The sequence below is a fragment of the Camelus dromedarius genome, chromosome 22 (genome assembly GCF_036321535.1).
Source record: "Camelus dromedarius isolate mCamDro1 chromosome 22, mCamDro1.pat, whole genome shotgun sequence".
NCBI lineage: Eukaryota > Metazoa > Chordata > Mammalia > Artiodactyla > Camelidae > Camelus > Camelus dromedarius.
The window spans coordinates 23,509,804-23,526,325 of record NC_087457.1 but is presented as its reverse complement, the minus strand read 5'-3'; the positions used below and the strand labels follow the sequence as shown (position 1 = coordinate 23,526,325).

The 16,522-nt window shown below is 36.0% G+C and overlaps 1 long non-coding RNA gene across 3 annotated transcripts in view; it reads right to left on the bottom strand.

The window, feature by feature from the left end:
• The window catches only part of LOC116149175 (uncharacterized), an 859,611-nt gene that overhangs the window by 426,405 nt on the left and 416,684 nt on the right, over positions 1 to 16,522 (bottom strand). For all 3 annotated transcript variants that reach the window (XR_010377352.1, XR_010377351.1, XR_010377353.1), the window contains one exon: positions 1,553 to 1,611. This is a non-coding gene — a long non-coding RNA (uncharacterized LOC116149175). The remainder of the gene's footprint in view (positions 1 to 1,552; positions 1,612 to 16,522) is intronic.

Here is a 16,522-nt window from a genome sequence, read left to right as displayed (position 1 = left end):
TTTGATGACTTTGAAACATGAATCTTGGGATATAATCTCTGTGTGAAAAGCATAAAATGAACTGTCTGTCAAATAGCATGCATTTTTCCTGTAATGAAAATTTCCTCTATAATAACATCTATCTTCTGTTACCTGATGGGCACATAAAAGTCAAGCTTTCAAACATGGTTAAGATGTTATTTATCTTGAATTTGTGCCAACTTCAGGTGTCACAGAAATTTTGTGTATGTGTGCATACAAAGTACACACACAAAATTTGTATCATCACACTTGTACAAGAGCCTGGGGAGGTGGGTAAACATGTTAAGCTTCTCCAGAACAACAATTTCTTTAATGAGATCTACTGGAAAGTATGACTGCGGAAAATAGACTGTGGTCTACTAGAAAGTGAGATGTGAGTAAGAGATAGCCTAATTCAACTTAGCCATCATTTATTATCTACCTGTGACAATACTGACAGAGAGCCCATAGGATAGGAAATCCAACCTAAGTCTGTGAGGGATGTACTTCTAGATATTAGAGTAAGAAGAGCTGTGTGGCTATTTATAAAATATACCTAAATATCTATACCTTTGTCTTCTCACTTGAAATCCTTACAAGGTTACTGTGTATGTTGATTTGAGTTTTCCCATGAGCAAAAATGAATAAATGAATGAATCAATAATAAATAAGATAATAAATAAGTAAATACCCCATAAGAGTGATAACAAACTTCAGTTCACGTGTGCTATACATTTCTCTGAAGCTCATTTGATTACTGTATTTATAATCTAAGTTCTGAACCCTATGAAGCCATAGATTTTTCCCAGCACCTGCTAGAACAAGTGATTTTGCTGCCAGCATTATGAAGCTACCCATGACATACAAATATTTCATTCTCATTTGTACAGAAACCAGATAGGAAATACTTGAACTATTTTTTAACCACCTTAATTCAGACTTTTGTTTCTAATTGGTCTTTTGCAGCTGTTTTACAATCCAGTTTGAATTTATAACTCTGTACTCATTCTGATAGTTACTGATTTGCTATTCTACTACACATGATGCTAGTCGTCCTGATTCACTCGCTGCCTTATTCGTCTCTGTAGCCTAATTAATGTGAGCTAGAGGGAAGAATCGGTAGCCAACACGAGTCCAGAATACAAATTTGAAAACAGCGTAAGTTTTAAAACAGCTCAGAGTATATCTGAAGTTTGTAACAGATACATGAAAACTTCATTCTTATTTTAGCCAGTACATCCTATAAATTGGGAGAAAAATTTAAATATATGGAGAGCAGTAACACTTTCATTTATCAACAGTACAATTAATACGTCAAGAATGCTGTGTATGGCTGTATTTTGCAAAATTTAGGGACATTTGCGTGGAGGGAGGAAATATTTGTAATCATGGAGAGTGCATGTAATGCTGGAGAATAGTAACTGACAAGAGGGAGGACCTGTATCACCTAGAAATGCTGTCATCATAGCTATGAGGGAACACGATCAGCTGTGGGCTCCCCCTCAAATTCACTGGGCAACATTCAGTTCACCAACACTGAAACAGTACTTACCCACCCCAATCAGAGGAGAAACTGTATACCTCATTCAGAGTCAGCTGGGTAGGAAGCTCCTGTAAGACAGAGACAATGAATTACCTGACTTTTTAATCTCTACTGTCTAGTACAATGTACAGAACACAACATATATTCTGAACAGATACCACACATGGTGTATGTTTCTTTTTCACCAAGGAGCAGAAGTCCTAGAGCTTGGTTAATATGGGGGTGAGCCAGTGCCCAAATCAGCATGAGGACCTCAGCACTATCTTCTAGGCATTCATCACAATGCTCTGACCCCCATTCTCGTTGGCCAAAGTGTGGTCTATGGGTTTGCATTTTAACATGATCCCCAGGTGATCCATGAACACATTCAGGTTGGAGATGGTGCCCTACTGCATACGTGACAGGCTCTCCACTATTCACACTCACAAAGTGGAGTTGCACTTAGAGCATTTAAGCATATGGGCTCTGAAATCAAATAATGTAGGTTAGGATTTGTCTCTACCTCTTACTAAGTACAGAACTTCAGGGCAAGTAATTTAACTTTGCTGGGCCTCAGTTTTATCACATCTGAACTGGAGGCAGGGGGTACTAATAATATTGTCTATACAATGTTTTAACTATGAAATGAAGCTGTGCATGTGATGCTTCTGACATACACAGTTGGCCCTCTGCATCTGTGAGTTTGGCACTCATGGATTCAACCAATGGCAGATGGAAAATATTCAGAAAAAAATGTTTCAGAAAGTTACAAAAAGTGAAACTTGGATTTGCTGAGCCAACTATTTACATAGCATTTACATTGTATTTACAAATATTTGCATAGCATTTACATCATATTAGGTATTATAAGTAATCTAGAGATAATTTAGAATGTGTGTAGGTTTATGCAAATACTATGCTTTTTTACGTAAGGAACTTGACTGGCCATCTGTGGACTTTGTTATCCGCAGGGGGTCGTGGAATCAATCCCTGTGGATACCCAGGGAGGGCTGTACACATTACACAATAAATATTAGTTATTATAACTTATTTAATGCTACTAAGACATAATATATGCACGATAATTTTCCTGTGATTACACAGTGTTCCACAATCTCAACTTAAAATCAAGGAATTCTCACCTCTAGCTGTCAATTAACATGATTTACAAGAACCACATGTGTGTATGTATATTACTGATCGTGGGGGAGACAGGAGCAGTTTCTCTCTTTTTCCCTTTCTTTCTTCTCTTTCAACCCACCCGTTTTTTGGTCACTGAACAAAACTTGTGCAGAGGGAAGAAAATGTTCTCTTCGCTCATATTTATTCAATTTCTTCCTTCAAACATTCCCAAATCAGTATCATCAGGGCTAAAAGTCTCCCTCATGAAATCATGATTATGATATGCCAGCAAAAGGATAAAATAATTTTTTAAAAGAATCTGTCCTAGAAGAAGCAGGGCTGGGAGATACAAATACGTGCAGATCTGTAGCAGACAGGTTCCGAATGAAGGACCGTGATGAACGGTAGTGTTGTGAGATGATACTAGAGACCACCTAGCTAGATGGAGGAGAAGCTTAATGCTTTTCTAATATAGTTCACGAAACAGGGAAAATATCATGCTGATGGCTGACTTCAGACATTCAGAATACTCCCGAATACCCGACTCTTCTAAAACCAAGCGCATGAGGGATGTCTGCCCAGCTTTGAGAAGATTTCATTTTTGGTTAGTGGAAACATGAAGGGAACTTCTCTTTCATACTTAATTTAAGCTAATAAGAACTTTTTGTTAAAATATAAATGCTAAGTATGTTGGGAGACCTTGGAATTTGCCTAAGTGAGGAAAGATATGTTTAGATACGTAACTCAGACCAGAAAGTTGTCTTCAGAAGAAAAGATTTCCATAGTTAGTCAGCTCAAGGCAAATGAGAAGCTATTCAAAAGCATAATATTTACAATTTCATATAATTCCAGTGAGAAAAAAAAAAGTATGTAAAGAAACCAAAGTGCATCAAGATCTTCCTTTTAAATTAGACTTTGTTACATACAGATGAATATAAACCAAAAAATCAAAGACATATAAAACAATGGTTAGAATTTTGTAAAAGTGTCTGGAAATCAAAAGCTCTAAAAAGAACTGAGGTTTGTGAAATATGAAGAACAATAAAAAGCTTCCTTAGGTCTTAAGCAACAAAAATCCTTGGCCCAACGTAATTTATAATCTTGTTTGTGGGAGGACAATACGTAATTGTTTTAGTTAGCTCAGGCTGCTATAACAAGATACCATAAACTCTCATCTCAACATGTATTACTGTTACTAAATACATCATATTCATTTCCTTTTGTTAAAATTTCATGCTTTCTCAAATGATCTGAGACTAAATTCTTTATAGTGTGTTCTTGAAAATTACTAGGCACAGCCCTACCAATTGTTCTGTGTTCTGCAAAGTAGGTGTAAGATTTTTACAAAGTGACTTTGGTGGGGTCGAGAGGTTCTCGTCTTGTCACAGAAAGAATTCAGATACAAGACGCGGAGAGTAAGAAAGCAAAGCAAGGATTTATTAAGGGATAGGCAGTATGCTCTTAAGCAAAGAGCGGGCAGATGTCCCCCTTTCTCTGCTCATATCTAGCTACCTGCCTGCTCTAACAACTTCTTCACAATAGAATGTATCTCTAACTCTTGCCATATATTTATCATTTTATAAATACTCAAAGTTCATGTCCAGATAACCAAATTTTGCTATTTGACATCTTCTACATAGACAGTTGCTTAATCCAAATCTATTCTTTATCATTTTCACTCTCATAAACTTAAACTTGAAATGAGATTAAAATACCACTTGTTTTGTCAAATTTTTTAGTTCTCACTTCAAAACATCAAAAATGTGGAGGAAAAAAATCAGAGGAAAGTCAGCATCATGTAAATACATTAAAAAAGGGGATACAAGTATAACATTTTTAGCAATTGCTCAAAAACTACAATACTATTTTGAAATTCAATGCAGCTATGATACTGTAACTATTTACAGTCTTAAAACCATTTAGAGATGTGCATGCAATTTAAATGATGATAAAACTATCAAACATAGGAGGAAACTAATTCTGGGATGTAGGGTGTAAAGCCAATAGTTCAGCAATTTGCTTCAAAGAATAACAAAGCAAAGATCATCATTTATAAAAGCTGTCTGTTAAAGACATGCTTAGATCTCTCAATTGTTAAACAGCAAATGATGAAATGGCAGAGCTTTAAAGTTCTATCTACCAATGTTCGCCTCAACTCCCAAAGATCTTTCAGTTTTCAACTCTAGTCTCTCAAATACATGGCTTATTTCATCTTATTCAGAATTCAGCAAGCTATCAAACTATTAAACATTTTGTTCTGCTTTTCTGAATTGAATGTATTGGCTTAATTAGCTTGATAAGCATTTTTCAGATTCATAATTTCTGGAAAGGATCAGACATTTGTCTACTCTACCAAAACATGTATCTTTCCTAAACACATACTGTATTTTGACAGTTATATATGGTGGGAATGAAGGGGAAAGACTCATGGGTGACTTTGAAAGGCTACTCAAAACCACTTACACTATTTAATTTCTGACCCAGTTAGACATCGCATGCTTCATGAGTTCCTCAATGTTTTCCTGGTGACAAATAAACCTCTCTTTGCCTGATACATACTGTGAGCCTCAAAAGTACACAGAGACTAGAATCCTTTTGCTACCAAACGTATTGGAAACCCAAAGACATTACTAGACTTGGTGGTTTTATGTGTTTTATCAGCCAATGACATCATGACAGATGAGAACATTCTGCCAAGAAAAGTCAAAATTTCTAACATTAAGGATTTCATAGACAAATCATATGTACTAAATGTCATTTAATCTATACAATGATTTGAATGTAATCCAGACCCAGTGAGGGGAAAAAAAATCCTCAATCACCAAGCTTATTATAGCAAGACATGTGGTTCAGAGCAAAACAGTCAGGATTTGCAAACTGTTAAAAGTTAAATAAAATAGTTTGATATCTACAAAAAGAGATACTTTTTTTGTTTGTTTTTTCAGTACTATCTCATTTGATAAAGCATCAAACTGGGAAAAAAAGACAAAAACTTCTAAATAGTACCTCTGTTTTAATGTTCTTTTATCTGTGAATCACAAAGTAATATAGCAATAAGTAAATGAGTTGAATGATGTATGCAGAGAACAGAACATTCTACCAAACTGCTTCTTTTAGAGATAAAAACTCTTTAAGTGTGTCCAAGGGGAGATTAAAGCAAGTGAGCAGAGTTCCTGCATGACAAATGGGCATTATATTTCCCAAGGAAGCGCTTTTTATCAAGCCTACTCATTTAGATGAAGTATAATCAAACAAATATAAACCCAAAATGCAACTCACAATTTTTCTGTTAACATCAAGTTAATCTTTAAAGAATCATATCCAAAAAATTCTTTGAAAGTCATACATTGTGGACAACTGCCTAAGAGAACAATAACCCAATCCTCACAAACTGGGCTTAATAAAACAGACTGAGGCCATGATTGGGTTATTTATTTATGAGACACGGTGGAGCAGCTGCATGGTGCGTACCACCTCCTAAATGGGTTCCGCCTCTAGCAGTTGTCTACAGCAGATGGAAAAGTGACAAGCTCCACTTAATATGTCCCAACATCAGAATGGTCATAAAAGAGTCCCCAGCAATTCTCTTTTGAACAGCAGCCACCTGTTTACTATAAACACACCTCTTATTTCTCAAACCACAATTTTAATTTGCAACTTGCACCTGAAAGGTTGCACACCTTTGGGTACAAAACTGCCAGGCTGCAAGCCAGTCATGAGTGAAGAGTTCAAATCTCTGGTAGAATCTGAAGAGTTTAAAAATTGTAAAGTGTTCAAAGCTTGCTTCTAAATGATCCAATCCACCTTCATTTAGAAAGGTGTTTCATCGTAATTATAATTTCATTTGGCATTTTATTTGGCTCTTGCTTTATTCTAGAACTATGCTTATTAGAAACAGACTCAGTACCCCTTTGGTTATTAGAAACAGACTCATTATGCCCACAACATACTTTAGTAGCAGAGATATAGGCTGAAAAAGTAAAGATTTTTCTCTAGCCTGTGGCTATGACTACTTCTTAGAAAGAATGAGAGTGTTTCATCAGGCATCTGGGACCCCTTCCAATTTATTATGGGAGACCACTGGTGTCTCTAGTTGTCTGTGATGGGTTAGCACTGATCATTTGTCTCTTAGGAGAGAAAGAAAAAAAATCACTTTAAAATATTGGAGCTAATGCATAAATCTAAAATCAAAGATAACAGACATCACTAGAGCATCTATTCATATTACTATGTTATAAATCTATTACAGTAGACACAATCTGTCTCTGAACCAAGACATTCAGCACAGGAATGAAGCAAAAGCAGAAAAAAAAAAAAGTCTTATTTGGATGATGGATTCTACAAGAAACTTATGGTATAGCTCAGTTTTTCTATTACAGGTTTTATTAGGAGGCCAGGATTAAACTTGGATCCCTTCAGGATGTAACGCAAAGGTAATTTTTCTTGCCCTTTTTCATTTGGGCTACAAACTTACCTATCAAGTTAAAAATGCTAAATCTGGAGCATGTAAAGGATTCTTCATGCAGTAATATTTCTAAAGGAGTGAGAGAAGTTTCATCAACAGGTTTGGAGCATAACATAGGTTAACTGGACATTTGTCTAGCTGCCTATTTTTTAGGGGAGAAAAACACAAATTTTGAAGGCAAATGTGCTGCATTGCTGCATCACGTTGATCTGTCTGCCTACGCTAGAGGGTCAGGAAGGGCTTCATTAGTCACAAATATGTAGGCTCTTTGGTTTTGTTTTAAATTGTACATCTATGTCACATACATTTTTTCTTTTATAGAACCAAGTTTCCTGATTTAACCTAAGAAAAAAGAGCCAGAGAAATCACTGAGATTGTTATAAGGACAACTGATTGGTTAGACTACGTGTAAGGGAGTGCTGCTCCAGGTGTTCAGACAGTCGTAATATTGTTCAATTATACATTGTCGGGCAATCGACATCACTAAGTCACATGTACCATGCCATTCATTTACACAGACGTCTCTTGCTATCACAAATGAACCACAGGAAAATGTATTTTAGACAGAAATGGATTTAATGTAAATTACTACAAAAGTCACACACGCACAGCACCATATCATTTTCTTGCTCATGCCCTCTCCCAAACTCCTACCGCAAGTACCCAGAGGTCCAGGATAGAAGACAAATTACCAGATACTCTAATGTAGGCATGCAAGTCACACGGAAGATTGCACTTTGATCTCCAGGATCCAGCAACTTTCTATGTTTGACCATATTTTCATCTTCTCAGCCAAGCAACTCCTACAGGGGACCACAGCCATCATACAGCACAAATGGGCTCGTGGAAACTCACTTGTCATCCTTTCACAGCAAGCCCCACAGTCCTACTTCCCAGCTTATGAGAAACAGAAGGATCTCATCAGATATTTAGTCAGAATAAGTGGCGAAAAATAAAATGTTCCCGACTTTTTGCGTTTGATGCTGAAGTATTTCTGAATATTATGTCACACGGAGTAAAAGAATAGAAGTAAAAGTATACTTCTTTTGTGGGAAATAGTCAATATCTCACTTAGAGGAAAACATAAGAACAGTATTTCTTTCTAAGAAATTAATACCATAACACTGGGTACGGCAGTCAGAAAGATTTTCGTAATATATACAACATGAGCTCATCATGTGTCATAATATTTCTAAGGAATAGTTCTTCAAAGGGTAGCCTTGTTCTCATTATTAACCAAGCATCTGTTTGCTAATACACTTATTTGGCTAATTCCTGATAACAGGAGTGGGATAATTTGTGTGTCTCAAAGTATAAAAATGAGTCTTTATTTTTATAACACTTTATTGTTACATATTTGTAAGATGGTTTGTAAGTCATTATCACATCCTCCTAGCATGTCACTATTGACATTCCAATCTTAAGCTAAGAAAGCAGAAAATTAAAATGTATACAATGCTACTGATTAAATCTGTTGTAACACAGGATTATGCTTGAATTGAATTAATTCACTACTTTAAATCAAAAGTTTTACCAAAATAGTAAGAAATGGCAAGTTAGTACATGTTAAGATTAATTTTTTCTGCCCCCAGAATGATATTATAAGCATATGGTAGAGTAAATTTTGCCTTAAAACTTCAAAGAAAACTAGTTTATTTTTAAATTTGGGTCATTTGCAGAAAAGATTTATTATATGCTTTATACCTCTATATAATTCAAAATAAACATATTTTCATTTAATTATTCATGCCTTTTTTGTTTTGAAGAAATTAAATGAATTTAAAGTAATTCTTAGGGACTACATTCATGCGTTGCCCATCTGAGAAATTTAACGCTACATAAATTCAATACTGTTTTTTATATTACTGTTTATATAAACTGCCAGATAGAGCCAGAACAATTAAAATTAAGAAATATTCACTTCCATTACCTTAGTGAACAATATTTCTAAATTATTATTTTAAATATTTATAAATAATCTATATTACTTATCATATTATGACAACAGTCTACGACCATTAAAGATGTGTTGCCAATTGCATGTTGTGTAGAATTAGGGAAGATGGAGAATGTTGCCTGTTGACTTCTATATTGCTAGCAACTAAGTACAGAACTAGCTTTTAAAGGTTTTTAAAACTTTATTCTAAAATTGTATTCTAATACATGCATTAACTTTCGACATTAAAAATTTAAACAATAGAAAATAGTATAGAGTATAATAAAAGCTTCTTTTCATTGACTTCCTCTCACCTAAAACTCAACAAACTCCCAAAGTAGGTACTGCCATTTCATTTTACAGATGAGAAAACTGAGGCACAGACTGATTCAGTAACTTGCCTAAGAGCATCAGTGACTGAGTGGCAGGCTCACAACTCAAACCAGAGCTCTGAGGCCCCCAAATCCACATAATTATGATTCTCAAACTTCAATGTGCATAAAAGACAACTGCTTCTGGCCAAGATGGAGTAAAAGGTTCCAACTTTATCCTCCTCCCTGAATCAAATAAAAAATAGACAAAATATATGTAACAACATTTTTCAAGACATTGGACATTAAGCACTGAAGGACAGTCATCCCTAAGAGATAAGAAAAAATTGAGATGAGCCCTGCACTCGTCCTCGCTTCCTGCCTGGAAGGGTTTCTAGGCTGAAATGCAGGGAAGGGAGTTAACAAATGAAGACCAGCAAGTGACACACACAGTTGAGGAGACATACTCCTGGAAGACTGGAAAGGCCAAGACAGCTAGAATTTGCAGGACAGGACACTGGAAAGGAGAGAGCTGCAAAGATAGAACTCTAGAAATCTTCATAAAGTATGCCTTATATATTTAGCTGCTTACATGTATATAAGAAAACCATGCAAGGCCATAAAAGGAACCACTAGCAATAAGAGCTGAAACACAAAGAGGAGTGGAAAGAGTGCCTATTCCCACCAACCAGGCTAGAAAACTTTGTAATTCACTGGGCACTGAATACGATACCCAGAAAGGTCTTGTCTTGGTAATGCGGAAAAAAATAGCCCTAGACTAAATTCAAACAAAGCTGAAAAAGCAAGATCTGATGGGACTCCAATCTTTCTGTGTAAATGAGCTGTCTCAGAACAAAGCTCAAGAGAATTTTTAGAAAATTATCCAGCACCCAAAAAAGTAAAATTTACAATGTCTGGCATCCAAACAAAAATTATGAGACATTAAAGAAACAAAATTATACCACCCATGAGGAAAAAATAAATCATTCAAAACTGACTCATAACTGGAACAAATAACAGAATTGGTAGAATAAATATTGACTGTAATCCCCACAGCTAACATCACACTTAATGGTGAAATAGTAAGGCTTTCCCTCAAAGATCACGAATAAGACAGGGACGTCTATTCTGAGCATTTCTATTCTAGTCTACACACTATCCTAGAGGTTCTTGCCAGGGAAAATAGGCAAGAAAAAGAAGGAAAGGGTATCTAGATTGGAGAGGAAAAAGCAAAACATTTCTACTCTTAGATGACATGATCTTGTATTTAGAAAGTCATGGTACAGATGACAAGTCATAACTACTATGCTTTGTCTTCATTCTTGAACTAAGACTCAATGAGCACAATAAAAAGTGTTGCTTTAAGCTGTTAAATTTTGGATTAAATTTTTATACAACAGTAGTACTTGCAGATAATCCCCACAAAATCTGTATAAAATGTTAAAAAAAATAGTTATTTGAGGGCACTGTAAACAACCAAAATTAAGACTAAAACTGGAAATAAGGCCACCCTTGGCAGACAGTTGCCCTGCGTGAGATCTGCATGTTTGCAGCTTTTTGCCTATGGCACTATCCAAACTAGACATCTCAGAGTGGCAGAAAGCTACATTTTTATTGATTTCAAGCTTCAGGCGACAGAGGTGCAAGCTGACAAAATGACTGGAATATTAGAGGGGAAAGGAAGCAGCTACAGAAGGATGAATTTCAAAATCTGTGTTTAAAAATTGCCCAGATTCTCCTGGACTGATCCCATCTCTAGATCTTCATTCTCACTATCACCCCTGACCTACAGAGAATTCCTATCACTGTCTGCCACTCAACACCAATGTTTTATTCACTGCTTTAGTAAAGGATATAGAGAAGGAATTGAGGAGTGGGTTACTCCAATATGTCTATATTTCGCCACTGTCAAAATCCTTCCTGTGAATTATTTCAAGGTACAAATGGCCCTTCATCATCATTTGTTACAGGCCTCTACTGGATCTAGGATGCAGCACAATCTGAGGAAGCTGAAGCACTCTCAGCTGCCTGAGCAGCTGAAGGGAGTCTGGGATCCCATGCTGCTAAGTCCAGCCCAGCCAGATGCTATGCTTCTCTTTCCCCAACCAACTGAGGGAGAATGAGCAGCCTAAGAAGCATTCCCACATACATTACACAGACTGTTTGATAGTAAAGATCAGTGAAATATTTGCCTGTCTGCTCTTGTCCCAGCCATTGCCCAGGTTTGACTCAGTAATTGACTCCTTGGGGCATGCTTGAATTGGAAGCAATGAGGTGTGGTTGGATAGCACATTAGGAGAAATCGCAGAGTTGTTTCTCTTACCAGGCTGTTTCTCCTACCATAAGATTTTCAGTAAAGTCAAGAACAATTTCATAAGACAGAGGAAGAGAGACTGCTTCTGCTGATAAGGAAGGCAAGATTGGCCCAGGAATTGTGGTTATTCTGACTAATCTGCCCAAACGTTCCCATTCTAGTCATCAGCTCCTCATTCTTTCCCAATCAATAATCTGGCTTTGATTTTTTTTTGTTGTTGTTCTTATGCAGATCTTCTGTGCAAACAATATAATGGTAGGGTCACTGCAACACCGATTTTTAACTATACTTTACACTGAGATTTTAAAGTTTTACTCTTGCTAATTTATTTCCAGTTAGACATAGCTAGCACATGTCACAGTCCTGTCATTCTTCATGCCCTGCAGACATGACTTCAGAGATTCCAATTTGCCACTGAGTGTTACAGACTACCAGAGTCCCATCCTATGACATGATAACCAAGCTCCTGTTCCCAGTTCCTCTGAGGTCTATTACTATACCATGTAGGGTTCATTGATGAAAGCAACAGAACACATTCTTTACTTTATTTAGAAAATACATTTTAAAAATTCAAATTAGTACACATAATCCCCAGGAGGGCCCAAGAATCAGCTGAAGTTATCCAGGGAGGAACAACTCCAAAACTGTCTCACTGGCCGAGTTGCAGGTTAATCAGATAAATCCCTAGTCCTTGGGTCAGTGGCACAGCTGACACTGGGGCATCTGCCTCTACTGCTACTAAAAGTTCTTTAGCTCTCCCTTGTCCTCTGCCAAGCAGATTGTTTCCTTGTCTTTCCTTCTTCGGAATCCATGTCTCATGTTGGTGTTAAGTACAAGGTGGAAATTAAGTCACGTTTTAGCATCCTGGCTGCCAGGAAGGCTGGGGAATTGGGTTTCTTGTTTCTACTGGGGTGACTATGAGGAATAAAAAAGTGAGAATGCTCCAAATATAAAAAAGCAATTCAAAAGATGGAACGCTACACATACGACATACTGCTGTAATATATGTAACTAAATAACCTGCTTCTATTTCTTGGTTTACCATGTTTATACAGTGTCTTTTGAAAAGGTGAATGTGAAGTGGTAGGTAGGCTTCTGACCAGGCTCCATTATTCAGTGTGGGGTGGTGAGTACGCTGTTCTCCAGAACAGAGACACTTTTTTTGTTGTTGTTCTCTAGTTAAATTCTTCCCATTTACCACTTTTACCATTCACTTACTGTGCTCTGCTTCTCTCACTGTTCCCCCAGCTTGCTATAGGAGCCCTCTCCAGACAAGATGTTTTCTTGTTTTCCAGTGCAGCTCTGGGTTGTAAATCTGTGGTCCAGCTCAGCTGTCACTGCAGGTTAGTGTGAAGGGATGGAGTGGAGGGATGGGATGTCCTCATTAATCCAGGTGATCTGATTGCCTTTCTTTAACCCACTGACCTGACTGTCTAGTTTCCCCTCCAGATCTTTTTCTTCTCACTCCAGGTTTAGTAATTTTATGAATATCCTCTTTTACTCATGTAAGACATAGTGTTTTCATGTCTTTTTCTTTCTTTTTTTTTTTTTTTGGAAGAGCTATTTTATTTTCTCTTATCAATTCTATTCCCAATTCTATTCTTATCAATTCTATCTTCCATAAATATTATACATTTCCACTGAGGGAACAGTTTCTTGCATTAGCTCTACAAGTTATGTATTATCATTCACACTTTAAATAAAACAAAATTGAGGTTTAGAAAATTAAAGCAGTTTGCTGATAAGAAACGAAGTCAAGATCTTAACTGAATTCTGTTTAACCTCAGAGCCCAAGATTTTAACTACTGTGGAATATATATTCCATTATATAATATCATGTTGCTCTTAACAAATCATTATTTCCCTCAACATCTCTATTCAGTATTCTAAAGATATATATTCATTTAAAATTGTGAGCATTGTTATGATTTGAGATTGCCATAACTAGTATTCTATCCAGTTAATTGTAGCAGGAATTAAATTCATATCGAGATACAGATTCATCTACTTCCCATAAAATGATGTTTCCCAAATGTCAGTTTCACCCTTCTCCTAAATAATCAGACCTATTTTCCATTTCAAAAGTTATTCTTCTCTATGATTTTTCTATTAGACACTTGAATGTGATAGTCACAAAGTAACGGTTTCCCCCCATTCCAGAGTATTAGAAGAAACTACTTTCCTCTCTTACAGGAAAACATTCTGTTTAGCAGATGGCATCACTAGGAAGAGAAAGAATCTTCCAGTTTTTACTAACAAGAACTCTAATTACTCCGTTGGAGAGTTACTGAAGACAGATAGTAAAGAGGAAAGGAAAATGACACTCTTGGTTTCCTAAACCTAGATAAACTAGAAAAATGAACTGGCTTGGAATAAGATGAGTATTTGGACCTTAACCATACAACTTAAAGCAGAATGTCTTGTCAAGTGGGTGTCAGGGTATAAAGTTCTTTAGTCAATGTCTGTATTACTAGATACACTAAAACACTTAACAGCTTGCACTGTATCTATCATAGAGTCACGGAGATAAGAAGGGATCTGAAGAGTGCCCTTCTAAAAGAGACACTGAAAGTCAACTCTCATGAAAAAAAGTCAAGTATTTATGCACCCATGTTTAATGTGCAACTAAATACATCTCTTAAAAGTTTACTTGCAAATGTCTTGTCTATTAACCTAATTATCCCATTTATTTGCATAAAAAAATCAATGATGCATGCATACAAGAAAAAAAAAGTCCATGGGACAAAATTAAGGGAATGTGATAATCATTAAAATAACTTTTAACAAAGAGAAGCAACAATTTCTGCATGAAACTCTTAGCTACATTAAGTAAAATGCAATAGCATAATAGAATTTTACCCTGTAAAATGTCTAATAAATACAACTTTATCACTAGAGAAACAGAAGCAACTTAAGTACGAAAATATCACAATTAAGAAACTAATGTATTATACTTCAGGAAAGAAGTAGAAACCAAAACCTGAAAATTACAAAAAATAAAATGAAAAGTAAAATAGTTGATGCTATAAGATAGTTAACAGGAAAAAAATTTAAGATTTTGGAACCAGAGATAGATATACATGGCTATCATCTATAAATTTTGGAATATTTCTGACTCCTATAACCATCATCTCCATCATCATTACTCATCAATAAGTGAACTAATTCATGTAAAGTGAAATACTATCCTGAATATGGTAGGTCTCAATTAATGTTAGCAATTATTCAATTCATGTTAGCAGTTATTAGTTTTGTTATCTTTTCAACTGACCAGTTTGAAATTGTGAGATCATTCTTGACTCCTTCTTAGTATCTCCTGAATTTTTTTCTTTTTCTATAAGTATCTCCTAAAGTCATTTTCTCATGTTTGTTCTCATTAAGATAGGAAAACCCCAAATTCCCTCCTTTACCTTTCTCATATCTACAAAAAGCATCCCCATTTTCTTGATTCAGACTCATAATATGTGTGTTTAAAAAAAGTAAGCTTACTATTAAACGTATTACATATACGAATATATTTATTTATATTTAAAGAAACATATACTTTTTATTTAAACTTCAGAAAAATAGAAAAGGAGGAGGAGGATAAAAATCACTCATATTCCTGAAACCATAATATTACCAATATTTTAGTGTATATTCTTTCAGTATTATTGAATTATGAGCGTTATGAAGAGTCCTTCCACTGTTTTGTGGCCACAGTGCATATTCTAGATTTTATATCTTATCATGTCATACAAGCATTCCCCACTCACTGAGAGAGATATTTGTGGTTAGTTGCTATTGTGGATTTATAGAATGTGGGTTTATAGAATGCTAGGATGGTAAATTTGAGACCTAATTGCATTGAACATTTGCAGCAGCCCCTATTTGTTAGCTTTATCACACAAAAATCTCCCTCTGAAAGCCCAGACCCCTTCCCTTAGAGCCTATGAATTGATACAGACTATGGCTGACTCTTCCCAGAGAAATCGGAATCTGCATAGTCACCTGATCTTAGGACTTCCTCAAGATTGTCCATTTGGCCCAAACTTAATCCTGAAGCTGTGAGTACACTCCATCTGCCCTACAACCACTGCAGTATTACTGAGAATAATTCCCTTGGCTAGCTGAAATCAAGTGTAAGCGCATCCCTTCATCCCTCTGCTTTGTGATTTTATACCCTTGAACTAACTTCCTATTTGCCTCCAAATTCTCCCATTGGGACTAGCACCCCACAGATAGAAAAATACCCTGTATGGGTCATATGTGCCAAAGCCACATTTATTTCCAGAGACCTAGTAATTTCACTTTCTGGTACCTCTTCTAAGGCAGTGCTTTTTGAATTCTAACATGCACACAAATCACTGGGGGCCTTATTAAAATGCAGATTCTGATTCAGGCAGTGTTGGATGTGATCTGAGATGCTGAATTTCTAACAAGCTTCTATGTGATGCTGATGCTGCTGGACGGTGAATACACCTTGTTTAAGGAGGCCCTGTAGAAGCTTTTGAACAGGTACCAGGCAACAGACACAGTGATGTTCGCAGAAGCAGTGAAAACAACCTGATAACAATCTTACAGTCCATTAATATGAGAATGGATGATACACTATGGAACATTCAAAAGAGAATTCTGTGGTAGTTCTATCTCTAACGCAGTGGAGTTAAAATGAAAAACAAAGCAAAGAATGATATATACTGTATGTTACCCTTTATGTAAATTCTATTTCTGAACATAAAAATGTAAAAACTATAGTGGGAGACTATACTCAAAAATTCATGAAAATGGCTGCCTCTGATGAGGAAGAGCAATAGAATGGGATGAACAAGGAAACTGACCTTTGTAAAATAAAAGAAAACATGCAAAATGT